The 6,480-nt window shown below is 50.3% G+C and overlaps 1 long non-coding RNA gene across 1 annotated transcript; it reads right to left on the bottom strand.

Moving 5' to 3' along the window:
- Nucleotides 1-1,174: 1,174 nt before the first annotated feature.
- LOC124512302 (uncharacterized) lies at nt 1,175-3,398 on the bottom strand. Its single transcript, XR_006962098.1, has 3 exons — nt 3,193-3,398; nt 2,798-2,873; nt 1,175-1,324 (listed from the first exon to the last, which is right to left on the bottom strand). It is a non-coding gene; the product is annotated as an uncharacterized LOC124512302 (long non-coding RNA).
- Between the last annotated feature and the right edge of the window lie 3,082 nt (nt 3,399-6,480).

Here is a 6,480-nt window from a genome sequence, read left to right as displayed (position 1 = left end):
AAACACTTTATTAGTAAAAAGAAGCTAACTCTGGGGCGCCTGGGTGGCTCAGTTGGTTAAATGTCCAACTCTGGCTCAAAGTCATGATTTCAGGGCTCATGAGTTCGAGCCCTGCATCAGGCTGTCTCCTATCGGTCCAGAACCCACTTTGGATCTTCTACCTCCCTCTCTCTCTGCCCCTCCCCCCTTTCTCTCTGTCTCATAATTAAACATTAAAAAAAAAAAAAAAGCTAATTCTCATTCAGGATGAAAGAGCCTCAGAAACACAGAGTCTACTTTTACGAGTGATCTTTCCCTACACAAGGCCACCAGCATGCAAAGTTTCCACAGTTTAATTCAACAAACATTTATTAAGCATCTATTGTGTGCCAGACAATGTTAGGTTCTGAGGATACAAAATTGTATAAAATGTGATGCCATCCTTCAAGGAACTTACAGTCTAATTGGGAAAAGGGACAAAGAAGTGAAAAATAGCTCTGTGGTTGCACTCAGATGAACACCAGGGACTGGGGGAGCCCTTGGGCCACAGAGGGGCTCCAGGAAGTCTGCCTGGAGGAGGTAACCCCTGAGCCAAGCCTTGAAAAATGATTTCGGGTCTGGTCTGATCGTCCAAGTGGAATATGTGTGACACTGAAGCTGGAGTTAGGAGTCCGGGATCTGACTTTCATCTAACTTGCTGTGTGACCTTGTGAAAGTCATATTCCCTCTCTGGGAATCACTGAATTCTCAGGGTAAATGTGGGAGAGAAGGTCACTAGCATTCCGCAGTAAGATGGGGCGTGAGAAATTCATCCACTGGAAAGAAAGACAAAACTCTTTAGAATACATGATTAAAATAAATGGGAAATAAATGTGATCGGTCAGGTACTTAGGCTGAAAGCGCCAGCTAAACCCCAGTAACACACCAGCGCAGAAAACCAGTACTTTGGCAGGTTGAAAAAAACACTTCAGTCTTTCTCAAGAAACAGAAGTTTCCTCTGAGGAATCTAAAGAGAAGCCTGCAAAGCCTGCAGCTAGGAACCCAAGCAGCCTTCAATCCAGGGGCCGGGCCCGCGCAGAAACCCGGAGCTCTAATGGAAGGGGCAGGCCCGGCGCGGCGGCGGCAGCCAATGAGAGAGCTTCCCGATGAGGTCATGGAGTTCCTCGGCGCTTCATTGGAGGACCCCCCCCCCCCCGCGAGGCTTTGGCGCCGACTGCCCCGCAGGACGGCGGGTAGCAGCCGCAGGCCCGGGAGCCAGGGCTGGGAGGGCGCGTCCCCAAACTTTCTCCCAGTATTTATTTACGCAGAGCAGCGAGCCACGCGGTGAGTAGGACCCGGTCTCCTCCTGCAGGGAGAAATGAAAATGCCCCCCAAAAAGAGCTCTTACCCACCCAGAGGCTGGATTCCGAGGAACCCTCATTTTGGGTGAAAGTGGAGAGCTTGTTTTGTCTTGTTTCAGTCCCAACACACTGATTAATTAGACACCCAAGGCCAGGAACAAAGACATTTCTGGTGTTTTGAAACATTTTAAAACCATGATCCTCAAACCCTGGTGCACAGAGGGATCCAGAATGCTGGCTATGGAGGCTAGGCCCTACCCCTGACTCTTGTCCTTCTGACTCTGAAACCTGCAGGATAAGGACACTGGCAGGGCCAGAGAGCTGGACTCCACTTTAGGAACTGAAGTATTTAAAACATCATCTGAACTTGTTAGAAATGCAAATATTCAGGCTGCCACCTAGACCTACTGAATCAGAAGCCATCTGTGTGTGTGTGTGTTTAATTTGCAGAGAGAGAGCACGCGCGCGCACACGTGAGTGGGGGAGGGGCAGAGAGAGAGGGAGACACAGACTCCAAAGCAGGCTCCAGGCTCTGAGCTGTCAGCACAGAGTCCGACATGGGGCTGGAACCCACGAGCCATGAGATCATGACCTGAGCCCAACTCGGTCGCTTAACCAACTGAGCCACCCAGGTGCCCCGCCATCTGTGTTTTTACAAACCCTGCAGGTGGTTCTGGTGCTCACTAATGTGTGAGAACTGACTTAAGTCCTCGTGACCTTTGAAACTGCTTCAGAACAATGTGGATTCTGCACTCAGAATCCTAGGGCTGGGAGAGGGGCCCCCGGTCCAGTCCCCTGTGGGGGAGGTAAGTTTGGAGTGCTGTCCTGTTCTCACCATGGACTCCTGGAGCCTGTTTCGGCTCCTAGCAGCTGCCGTGGTTTGGGCTTCGGGAAATTGGACCAGAGATGCACGTGTGACCAGGGCTTTCCTGGATCGAGGCAGTCCCTGTGAGTGGCTGGACCAAGCGTGAACTTGGTACCCACGGGCAGCCCTGTTCTGCCCTGTGGCCTGGGCAGCAGAGGAAACCAGTCTGCAGAAGGAAGAACAGTGAAGCAGACACATAGGCCCAGAGAGGGGAGGTGGAAAGAGAGTCCGTGCCGAGATGCCCTCCAGGCCCTGCACTGCCAGGCCCCTGCCTCCCTCTCAGACTTAATTCAGGCCACTGGCTCTGGCTGATGGACCTCAGGGCACTTTGGTCCTTAGACAAGCATAACCTGGTCCCACCCGAGGTTTGGGGCATGTCGTTCCCTCGGCCTAGAACTCTGAACCCGTCTTTCCCATGCTGCCTCAGGCTTGATGTTCAGGAATGTTCTTTTCTTTTTTGAGGTGGGGGAGGAATGTTCTTAAGTGACCCTTCCTCAGAGAGGGCCACTCTAAAAGGACCCCTCCTGCAGCCAGACTCTATCACATCAGCCTGCTTCCGTGTCTTCCTCGCATGTGACATCTTCAGTACTATTATGGGTATTCATTTGCTTACCAGCTCTCCATAAGCTCCTTGAGAGCCGAGATCCTGGGGGTTTGTTCATCACTGGATCCCAGGGCCTTGAACGTGCCTGGCATGTAGAGTGGTAACTCAGTAAATGTTAAATGAAGAAGAGATCACTTTCCCAGCCTTCCCAAGGCCCAGCTGCTTCCAGCCCTCAGGCTGCAAGAGACCCTCCCAGTCTGTGTTTCTGACAACACCCCTCCTGGCATCCCGTGTGGATTCCTGATGTTTGCCACTCAAGGACTCCTGAGGGGTTCAGCCTCGTTTTACAGACAAGAAAACGAAGGCCCGAGTGACTGGGCCAGGGCTATGTGGCCAGTGAGCGGGACAGTGGGGACAAGAAAACTGTGTTTTCAGGCCACCGCTGCATCCCCCAGGCTACTCACCCTCGTGATCTTGGGCCACTCCCCACAGCAAAGCAGTCAAGTCAACCTCAGGCTTTTTTTGTTTTTTGTGTTTTGCCTCTTCTTGTAAGCTTTTAATAAATCAGTTTCATTTTCAAAACATTGCCCAGAATAGTCTGTGGCCAGCAGAGAGATGCTGCCAGCACTGTCTACTGTAGGAAGTTATTTTCTGATGAGCTCCAGTGGGGTGGATGGTTTGAATGTCTCTGTTGCTGCAGGAGCATGACGAAGGTTGCACGGCTCCTCGCCCCACCCAGATTTCTCTTTTTAGCACGTAAAGGGATATGAACGAGCAGTTCCACTGCTGCGTATTTATCCAAAGAAAACAAAAACACTAATTGGAAAAGATATCTGCACTCCCATGTTCATTACAGCATTATTTACAGAAGCCAAGCAGTGGAGTCAACCTAAGTGTCCACAGACAGATGAATGGATAAAGAAGATGTGATATATATGTGTGTGTGTGTGTATATATATATGGTGGAATATTACTCAGCCATAAAAAAGAACGAAGTCTTGCCATTTGCCAAAACATAGATGGACCTCGATGGCATTATGCTAATGAAGTAAGTCAGACACAGAAAGACAAGTACTGTATGATTGCCACTTATATGTGGAATCTAAAACAAAACAAAAAAAACCTCATAGATACAGAAAACAGACTGGTGGTTATCAGAGGCTGGGGGGCCATGGAGCAAAATGGGTCAAGAGGGTCAAAAGGCACAAATTTCCAGTTATAAAATAAAGGCATGGGGAGGTAAGGTACAACACAGTGACTGTAGTTAATAATACTGTACTGCATATTTGAAATTTGTTGAGAGTAAATCTTAACAGTTCTCATCATAAGAAAAAAAAATTATCAACTATGTGTGGCAGTGCATGTTAACTAGACTTACTGTGGTCACTTCAGAACATACACATGTACACCTGAAACTATATAAGGGTATATGTCAATTATGCCTCAAAAAAATAAAAACCTAAAAGGACATGTTTTTACAGATGTTCTTGTGTTACAACCTCTGGTTTGCTGCAGTCCAGGGAAGCAGAGCCTTTGGCCCAGAGGGAAAAGAATTTTTTTTAATGTTTATTTATTAGAGAGAGAGAGTGTGAGAGAACGAGCGGGGGAAGAGCAGAGAGAGAGGGAGACACAGAATCCGAAACAGGCTCCAGGCTCGAAGCTGCCAGCACAGAGCCTGATGTGGGGCTTGAACCCACGAGCTGTGAGATCATAACCTGAGCCGAAGTCAGATGCTTAACCGACTGAACCACCCAGGCACCCCTAGAACCAGAGGAAATAGTTTTAACAGCTGTGTGTCGAACATTGTTCTAAGGAGCTTTCCCAAGCAATAGGACCCTTGCACTTGGCCTGGGACCTCAACAAATATGTGTTGAATAGCTGACTCAGCCATGAGTAATTGTTGTCAAACTCAGAGCTCATGCTGGTCAGGAAGGCAGGGAGTAGGAAGAATGGAGTTGGATGCCCTTGCTCTGGGTATTTATCCAAAGATGAATGGCCATCTGTCATGCCTTGTGGTCACCTGGGATCTTTATCTCCTTCCTGTATTTGGGGAACCCCCCACCTGATGAGGCAGATCCCCCCTCCCACTGGGGAACTTGGGAATGCCAGGCACTCACTGTGCCAAACTCCCTTGTGGATGAGGGTGGGTAACCTCAGCTCTGCTGGGCAGACAACCTCTCAGAGCCCGGGGGCAGCCGCATCCCGATCTGGTCGAGGTTGTTGTGGCTGCTGTGGGTGGTGTCGGCCCACATGCACCTGCGTGACCACGCCCAGCAGTGGCGCCATGCCCTCTCCTCTCCAGACCAGTCTTTGGGAGGGTTTCTGGCCTCTGTAGAGGGCTGCCCAGCTTCCAGGGATGGTTCCTGTCATCCCCGAGATTGTGAGCCATCTGAGGTTAATTCTGTTAATGCAGAAACCAGCCGCCATTGGTTTCTGTGGAGAACAGGACTGAGGGAGGAGGCTTCCAGAAGGAGGGCCAGGAACTAGCAGGGCAAGAAGAGGGTACAGGTGCCCGGGTGGAGGAAATGGCATTTGAGCAGGGAGAGTACCGCAGCAGTGTTGTCCTTGAGATCAAGTCATGGGTTGAACAGAGAGAAGTGAGTCACATGTGGGTAGGAGCCTCCCCCAGCTCCTCACTTGGGTCACCGAGGGTCACAGGAACCATGAATGGGCTGGAGGGTTTTCCTGCAAGTCTGGCTTGCTTTCTAAGCCTTTCATTCAAGAATGTCGATTAGACTGCCTCATCCTCATCGTGGGAGGCTTCTCAGGTTTGATCGGGAGGCCTCAGGCTGTGTGCCCAACCTGGGGCCCAAATAGCCAAGTCCTTCCCCTAAGATACCATTTTAACTTGGGGTGAACTTTCTCTTATTATTTGTTTTATTTTATTTTTGAGGGTGGGGGAGGAGCAGGGGAGAAGGGGAGAGAGAGAGAGAGAGAGAGAGAGAGAGAGAGAGAGAGAGAGAACCCCAAGCAGGCTCTGTGCTCAGCACAGAGCCCCACGTGGGGCTCGATATCACAACCCTGGGATCATGACCCGAGCTGAAATCAGGAGTCTGACTCTCGGGGCACCTGAGTGGCTCAGTCAGTTAAGCGTCCGACTTTGGCTCAGGTCATGATCTCATGGTCCGTGAGTTCGAGCCCCGCGTCGGGCTCTGGGCTGACAGCTCAGAGCCTGGAGCCTGTTTCAGATTCTGTGTCTCCATCTCTCTCTGCTCCTCCCCCATTCATGCTCTGTCTCTGTCTCAAAAATAAATAAACGTTAAAAAAAAAAAAAAAGTCTGACTCTCAACTGACTGAGCCACCCAGGCACCCCGGACTTTCCTTTCACAGGGAAAAGCAAAGCTTTCAGGGACCTCACCTCCCTAAAATCTCCAGCAGAGATCTTGCACCTCTACCTTTGATGGGAGCAACTAATCCCAGTGGGTTGAGCCCTTGCAACTCTGTGTGCATTAGAACGGGTTCCTGGGGAGCACCCAGGGGGCTCAGTTGGTTAAGCATCAGGTCACGATCTCACGGTTCATGGGTTTGAGTCCCATGTCAGCTCTGTGCTGACAGCTCAGAGCCTGGAGCCTGCTTCCAATTCTGTGTCTGCCTCTCTCTCTGCCCCTCTCCCATCTGTGCTCTTTCTTTCTCTCTCTCAAAAATAAATAATAAACATTTTAAAACATATATTAATCCTATTAGAATTGACTCCTGGGCCTAAGCCTGGGGGGGTGGAGGCAGGAAGGGTTTGGGGACCCCACTCCCGAGTG

Source organism: Lynx rufus, unplaced genomic scaffold (assembly GCF_022079265.1).
Source record: "Lynx rufus isolate CCGP_SWC_20201006 ecotype Redwood Valley unplaced genomic scaffold, mLynRuf1.p SCAF_17, whole genome shotgun sequence".
In the NCBI taxonomy this organism is placed as follows: Eukaryota; Metazoa; Chordata; class Mammalia; order Carnivora; family Felidae; genus Lynx; species Lynx rufus.
This window is presented reverse-complemented; position numbering and strand designations above follow the sequence as displayed.